The following is a 7,754-nucleotide window of genomic DNA, read 5'->3' on the forward strand; positions in this document are numbered from 1 at the left end:
ATTCCATAAGTTGTATATAGAATAGTAACATAAATAACATATTTTTCAACGAATTTCACATAACATTACAAGTGTAATTATTAACTTTTAATGAAAAGTCCTAAATCGCACTATTAAAGTTTTCTCTAAAATAAGGAGTGACGCGGAAATTCGTGTATTATGTTGAGAGTTCCGACCAGTTCAGTCATCGGGGTTACATACAGAGTTCTTGTAACTCATCTCACCCTGTGGAAAGTCCCCGGAGATAGGGCGGAAAGCGTCGCACCGTGATGGTGGAGGCCGGGTCGGCCTCGCAGGGGAGGTCACCTGTGCGAGGCCGTTCTCGTAGCGTTGCTCAGAGCAAAGAGAATATTGAGAGGCTGTCAGCCTAACCAAATGGGGCTTACTCGGTCCGGAACCTCCTCTTTTACCGTATCTCTCACTCATTTCTATGAATCTAAAATGCAATAAATGACTAATTTTACATGAATTTTCAGTGTTTTTTTTTTGGTGTGTAAGACGAAAATAATTTTGCAGTTTCAAGAATTAATTTCAAAAAGAACGAGTGTTAGAATGTTTACACCGTTTATTGCCAGATAAGAATTAATTAGCATAATAAGATGTAGTTATTACCATAATCGCGTGTTAATGAGTTTTTTAGTCGAAATAATTAAATCTTGCACAAATATAAAAATGCCCCCAGAGAGATTTGAACTCTCGACCCCTGGTTTACAAGACCAGTGCTCTAACCCCTGAGCTATGGAGGCTACGGCGAAGTGCTCGTAATTTGTGTTTGGTTGCAAACGAGCTGTGGGTACAGTTGGGTACACAATGGTTGTCTTTATGCATTATTATTTTAAATTAAACAATAAAATTGTTAGCCACTTATGAAACTTGTGTAAATACAGCTGTAATTGGCATTGTGGGCAATTAAAACGCAACTAAATTAAGGTTGTTGATGTAATGTGTGTATATTTGAATAAATAAAACATAATTTATACAATAATAATCCAGTCCCAAATCCTTGCATAGGTTACTGAGGCAACACAAATGACCTATGATGTAGTTTAGACATTGGGTTTGTCTCGAAACGACGCGCTTACGCATGCCGTTAGAAATTCAAATTCATACATACAGGACTCACTGTAGCATAATAATGTTTCTAATTGGAATTCAGCTTAGTTATTAGTAAATTATCGAGTATTTGCATAGAGGTGAAGCCGGTCGGTAATTACTCGTAATTTGCCATAAACTGTATTGTTTAGAGCCTTGTTTAACAATTCATTGGAACCAATCAGAGATTATTTGCATATTATGGCTAATCGTGACTGTACCCTTATGTAGAATTGTAGATATGATATCAGATGCATGGATTTTAATGGGACGATAACAATCTTAGGCGATTTGATTTTGCATCGTCCTTTATTATGTCCAATTAATTATGTGTAACATATATTTATTCATAGTTAACGTATAGTCAACTTATCAATTTCAATATTTAGATGTTTTTCGACCTTTTTCACGTAAAGCCAAAAGCATAACATTACGTTAAATCTACCTTAATAAACTTAATCTTATCATACTTAAGCTTCTACCAGACATCACACCATATGTCCAATATTCAACCTTTTCTTTATTAAGTAGGTAACAGCAGTTTAAAAGCTTAATTAACACTCTTCCTTTAAACTATCGTATTACCAGAGGAAGTTTTACAAAAAAGTAGCAAAACTGTGTTAAATCCGTTGAGGTGAGGTCGGAACACATGTGACTGTCACCGGTGTGTCGATTAGGCTGAGGACACACGAGGGACGATTGGACTCAGCCTGAGTAAGAAGAATGAGTAAAATTAGACAAGGTTAATAAGGTAATTTGAGCTTTTTGATATGATATGCATTTTATTCTTCTTCTTATGAAGTCCATATTTGGTCTAAGTGAGTAGGATTCAATCACGGAAGCTCCTGTAAATACAATTTAATGTACTAAGGTGACCACGACCGAAAATGTATATAAAACTGCCCGTAACCTGTGTATAGGAAGGCTCTGTGGTTATGACTGTCCGTTTAGAAAAGCTTGCTAATCTCTGGGTTCTGGACGGTTGTTTTCTGTGTCCTCCCGATTAACTTACATGTTACTAAATAATTGTTTTACAGCCCACAATAAATTGCAGGTCACTTTGTCGCATGTATCCCTAGCCTTACCAGTGGGCCAGATGTCAGGCGGATCAGCGTGCACGGGCCAAATGCGGTGAAGTAGAGCAAGCGACGCCGCGCGGAGGATATAATCACTTTGCATACCGTCACCTAAAGCGGCAAGTACTGATGCCCCCTACTACTGAACGAGAACGAGGTGGCATAGGAAAATCCTTTTTGTACAAGTTTTGTACTGAAAACCACTGGAATAAATTTTCCTTTAACATCTGAGTTTCTTTCAGAGTAAAATGCAGATGCAGACGATTGCAAAACATAAACAATTGTAAGCGTTCGAACTTTGTGGTTTCTTATACGAAAACAATCTATCTTTACTTATCTAAGCTTGTGGCTGTAGCTAGGTAGGTACCATTTGATAGAACCATGCAGGAATCGAACCAAGGGGACTTATGGGGCACTATGCTTGTTGCTGTAAGTAGGTACATGTGGTCCACAGTCAGGTTTACAGGGCACTTTACAGGGTACCAATTATTGCTTAAAGAATAAATCAGCTTTCTACCCAGTTGATGGGACACCTCATTTAGTATGCAGACTGCACACTGATGACGTTATACTGGGAACAGAAGGCGCAGTAATCTGATATTAAGACATTACGGCAGACCACGACAGCATGACAGATTAAAGGATCCTGTTTTGTGTAGGTAACTTAAAAACAATAAAAATAAAATTACCTAACTAATATTAAAATGTTATACTGACCCGGACATGAGCAGCCAGCACAACAAAATAAAGTAAAAAGTACCTACCTAAATAGGTACTGTTTAGATCAAGATTTGTAGGTGCAAAATTAATGAGAATCTTGCAAATGCGGATCTTACGATTGCGGATCTAACGAAGCTTATATCGTGCGTCATTGGAATAACGAAAGGAAAACATCCTGTGGAAACTTTACTGGAAGAATTTTGGAACAGGTAACAACAACTATATTGTTGTACCGCCTTGAAAACCACTAAAGTCTGATATTACTAGAACTTATAGGTATATACCGCGTGAATTAAATAACAAGTCTGTCATACAGGGAATGTCTCTTGTGAGATCTCGATTCCTCGAGATAAATACTAAAGCGTAGCATGACGAGAGAACGTATGGGATAGACGAGATTAAGACTGATGTAAATGAGATGAATCTTTACGTTTGTGGGGGAGGAAAGGTTTCTAAACAACTGTAGATTTTGAAAATCTTATCCTGAAACTTTAAATGTTAAGCCTACGAATCTCGCATTGACGATCTTGACTCGAGATTGCAATCCCTAGCATATCACACACTCAGTTTGTATGAGTTAACGTAGTACGTTAAGTTAGCTTAGTCACTCATCAAGAGACAGGAAAATCGCATTACTGCCATTAGTTCAATTTTCATTAATCTTACCTAACATGGGTAGCAGCAAATCACTGATTAGCGGTTGTTTACAATATAAAAAGAATTAATAGTACATTAACAACATCTGTGGTCCTGAAGCGAGACCATTATATTGATTATCTTGCCTTACATGGGAATAAGCAATGTCGAACAGTTTTTCATTTGTCAAGGTTTGAAAGGTAATGTATGGAGCCAGTTTATGGTCACGACGAAATCGGAAATAGTGTGCGGTAATTTTTCAACTGTCCTTGGGTTTGAAGTAGTTAGACCTACATCGTAGTCGATGAATCTTGGGAGTCATTATTAATCCGATTTATTGGTATTTGGATACTTTTATTACGTTGACATCATTTTAATCATCTGCTTTGCCTTTTACCGACATTTTCCTGAATTCATTAAACCGCTTTATTAGCGTTTCCGAAATGTACTAAGGGTGTTTACTTCAATACAAATGTACAAAAAAACATCTGAGCCAATCAAATTCATTAAAAGTTACGGTAAATTGCGTGCACCTCGACACCTGAGGTGCGCGGGCGCCGCTACCAGCATCTATTTAATTGCCAAATTGTTCCCATCTTTCACAATCTAACTTAATTATGATACCCACTGAAATTGTGCGTGTAATCGCAAATTGTTAATAAAAATAAAAGAAACTTGTTCCGAAACGAGGAAATAAAAAGTTTTTTAGTAATTGGTGAGAGGTCAACGCTACTTCAGAAGTCGATTTATATTCGGATTTACCGAATTGAGAATGCATAGTGTTATGTTGCTGTGATTCTTTAATTGATTTATTTTATGAGACGATTTACTGAAATAACTATAGATTTTTTTATATACAAAATGATTATATGCACCTCAGCCGCACCAAACCGTTTTATTATTCTTCGGATCATTTTCTATACAATAAAACGACCTTACTACACTGATTCCATTATAGTATCGTTAAATGGAACTGCCTCGTTTACTACAGCCTTATCTAAACGACAAATATTTACGTGACCACATAAAATTATCAATTTAGTTTATTGCATATTTTACGGCGCCGTCTAAGTATTCCCACTAAGGTATCTTTAAATGAGTTCCATCTAAAATAAATAAAAAATACCGTAAAGGGTTTATGAAAATCGGTATAAAACGGAACTTTCTCCGGGCTAATAAAACACCTATAGTTGAATTGCGTCGGTTCGGAAATTGGCCATCATTACGTGGTCCGCTTATGGTTGCGCCCGCGCCGGCGGCACGTCCACTGTACCGCAAACTAATAATTTACTATAACGCACCGGTAATGTTCGGTGCTCTTGATTTTTAAGGTTCAGTGGCCTGGACAATACTGTTTTTATCTGAAGACTGTGCCCATAGGCGGAGAAGCCGGACAGCCAGCGTGAGGCCAATTATTGGGCTTTTTTGGCAATGTACGTAGTACCTTTTTGGGTCATATGTTTTGTGAGCGTATCATTAATCAATGTAGATAAAGAAAATAAACCTTAGGCATCATCAATAATTAATTGTTTCTATGACATTGACGCTGGGTTCAAAGATCGTAACATCATCAAAAAATCCTTACGAATGTAACCCTTTAAAACTTACATAACACACATATACCCTTATTTACTTAATTGCATAAAAACAAAAGAAAAACAGTTAAAGTCAACATGATTAATGTGAAACACAAAAAGATTTTCGTAACTGATTCATTGGTACCGAGCGTATTTGCTCAGGTAGCCACTAATTGGAGCGGCGGGCGTAGGTTTTTGAACCCAGCTTCCAGTTACCCGATTAACTGTAATGTCGCCATCTCGTAATGTATCTCCAATAACTTGAAATTGAAAGTTAATACCGATACTCTTAGCTCGCAGTATTATCTTTCATACTATTTAAATGCACTCGAGTGTACGCTCGCATCTGACCGACTTTTGTTAGACAGTGTCCATAAGTTTATATGTCTAGACTAGACTCTTGAATATTGTGCTACTTTCAGAAGATGTTAAGGAAAGCCGTTGCATTTATAGGCAGGCATATACATACCTATATGTAAAAGTAAGTATATTTACATTTATTTGTTCAGCATTTATCAGACGTATGGAATATTTGTGAGTTGCTATAATTCTAGAAAGTGGTCCATCACCCGGATACAATATGGATTGTTAAACATAATTCCATAGATTTCTTCGCAATTATGATTAAGCTATTATAGACAATCTTCTATATTTTTATAATAATTTTAAGCCACAAAGATTTCTGAAGTGTACATTTTTTTTCAACATTTATCTTCATTACTTCAAGATTGTCTAAATAAATATATGTTTCCTCGCTTAATCAACTGGAGAAAAGCAAAAAGTCTCTTTAAGTGAAGGATAAAAAACTATGGAGAAAAAACATTACATATTAGGTACGTAGTTTCTTGCTACGTAGTTAGATAAATTCTGCTTATATGAGACTGGCTAACTAAACACAGGAAATGCCCTGTTTAATAAGGAAGCACTTAATGTCGTTAAGTTGAAACATTTACTACTGTTAATGTTCCTATCATTATCCACGACAATTTTGTAACTACATAATAATATCCGCCATATTAAATATGTGGGCTTCCAAACTTCTAGAATTTAATTGAAACAGTTAACAGCTGAGAAGCATTTAGTTTTCATTTTGACTATAAATTCGTTAAACTTTTTTATAAAAAGGTATTATGACATCTGAACAGACTTAGATGGCCATAGATAGACCAATGTAGTGATTTCTAACTTTTCCTCAGTCTACATACCAACGTATCTTTATATACCAGGATAAATGTGTCCAAGCCTGCTGTCGCTTACACAAGGAAGTAATATCTTACACGGGTTGACGTGTAACTAAATACGTAAGCGATTGTATACTTAGCGTGCTGGGTAACTGACGGAATCGATAGGCCGATGTGATCGACAATTAATTTAGTACCAATCGCGTTCCGTGGCTACCGTGCCCTAATCTGTTCCGATAAATCGATGACAGAGAAATATTGAAGGATTTATAATGTTGATGTATGTTTTTGTATTTTATTTTAACAGAAACGAAGGAAATGTGGTAGACAAAATGTTGATGAAGGAAGCTTTTCGATAAAGTTCACTCATAAACATAAGTAGAGTAGAATAAATTAAGCAAACAACCTACAATATACATGCAATCAAAGCTGTCAAGACATTCCTAGTTTGTTACTCGCCAAATTGAAACTTGGAAAGGCACATTACTGGTGACGAAGTCTGAGTCTAGACGGGCGCCCGTCATAATTTATTTAAATGCTAGTATTTGCATCAATAAAGCCACTATAAATTTGCTGTACCTATATCTGTTGGTTTATGTTGTAAGATAAATCGAATTAAATGATTGCGAACATGTGTTATTATCATTTGACTGCCAAAGACATGTAAACGCCAAAGCTTGTCCTCCTCTCGTTTGTTCGTGACAAACGAGTATTTATGTAAATAGTGAGTGTGAACTGAACTGAGTTCATAAGGTGTAGAATTAACGGAGATGCTCGGATAAACGCCATATTAATTTTAGGGACACATTACTTGCAGGACGTTTTGGTAGTTATAGAACTCATAAATACTCAGGGATTGAAAAGGTACAAAGGAAGTAAATCGCATATTTGGATAAGTTCGATACGACTTGTCGTAATCTAACCTCATTTAATTATGAAGCAGATATAGTCTGCCGGCGGCGGATTGTTTTCTGCCAGTAAATAGAGCTATAACATGGAGAAACACAAAAGCACCAGAATATGATTCTAATAAATGATCTGTCATCACTATGACAACAGAAAGAGTGACTTGGATATTTCCAACATAGTTTGATCTCAGCAGTATCGGAGTATGGGAATTGACACTAGGCCTTAAGGCCTGACTGACCCTTCAGCATCACTTGACACCACGTCCCTCGTGTCTGGAGGTCACGGCGGCCTGTCCGTCTGTCCAGCAGAGCGCAGCGCGCGCCAAGACGTGTGCTCCGTGCCGTGAGACCGCGGTTCGGTTACCGTCTGACGCCATATCAGCTTACCCGCTCTCTTTGTGTGGTTCCCAACCTAGTCGAACATGTTACTCTTAAGATTTAGGCTCAGGAAACACCACCTCTTCTCTGAGCAAGTTTTGGATGTTAGGTCATGTTTCACACACAGAATTTCCAATCTGTATTGCTTATGAAACTAAAGTTCTGACTTGGCATTTCATTAGGTAC

At 37.0% G+C, this 7,754-nt stretch overlaps 1 non-coding gene across 1 annotated transcript; it reads right to left on the bottom strand.

Moving 5' to 3' along the window:
• Positions 1-673: 673 nt before the first annotated feature.
• Trnat-ugu (transfer RNA threonine (anticodon UGU)) lies at positions 674-746 on the bottom strand. The gene has a single exon. It is a non-coding gene; the product is annotated as a tRNA-Thr (tRNA).
• Between the last annotated feature and the right edge of the window lie 7,008 nt (positions 747-7,754).

Source organism: Helicoverpa armigera, chromosome 11 (genome assembly GCF_030705265.1).
Source record: "Helicoverpa armigera isolate CAAS_96S chromosome 11, ASM3070526v1, whole genome shotgun sequence".
In the NCBI taxonomy this organism is placed as follows: domain Eukaryota; kingdom Metazoa; phylum Arthropoda; class Insecta; order Lepidoptera; family Noctuidae; genus Helicoverpa; species Helicoverpa armigera.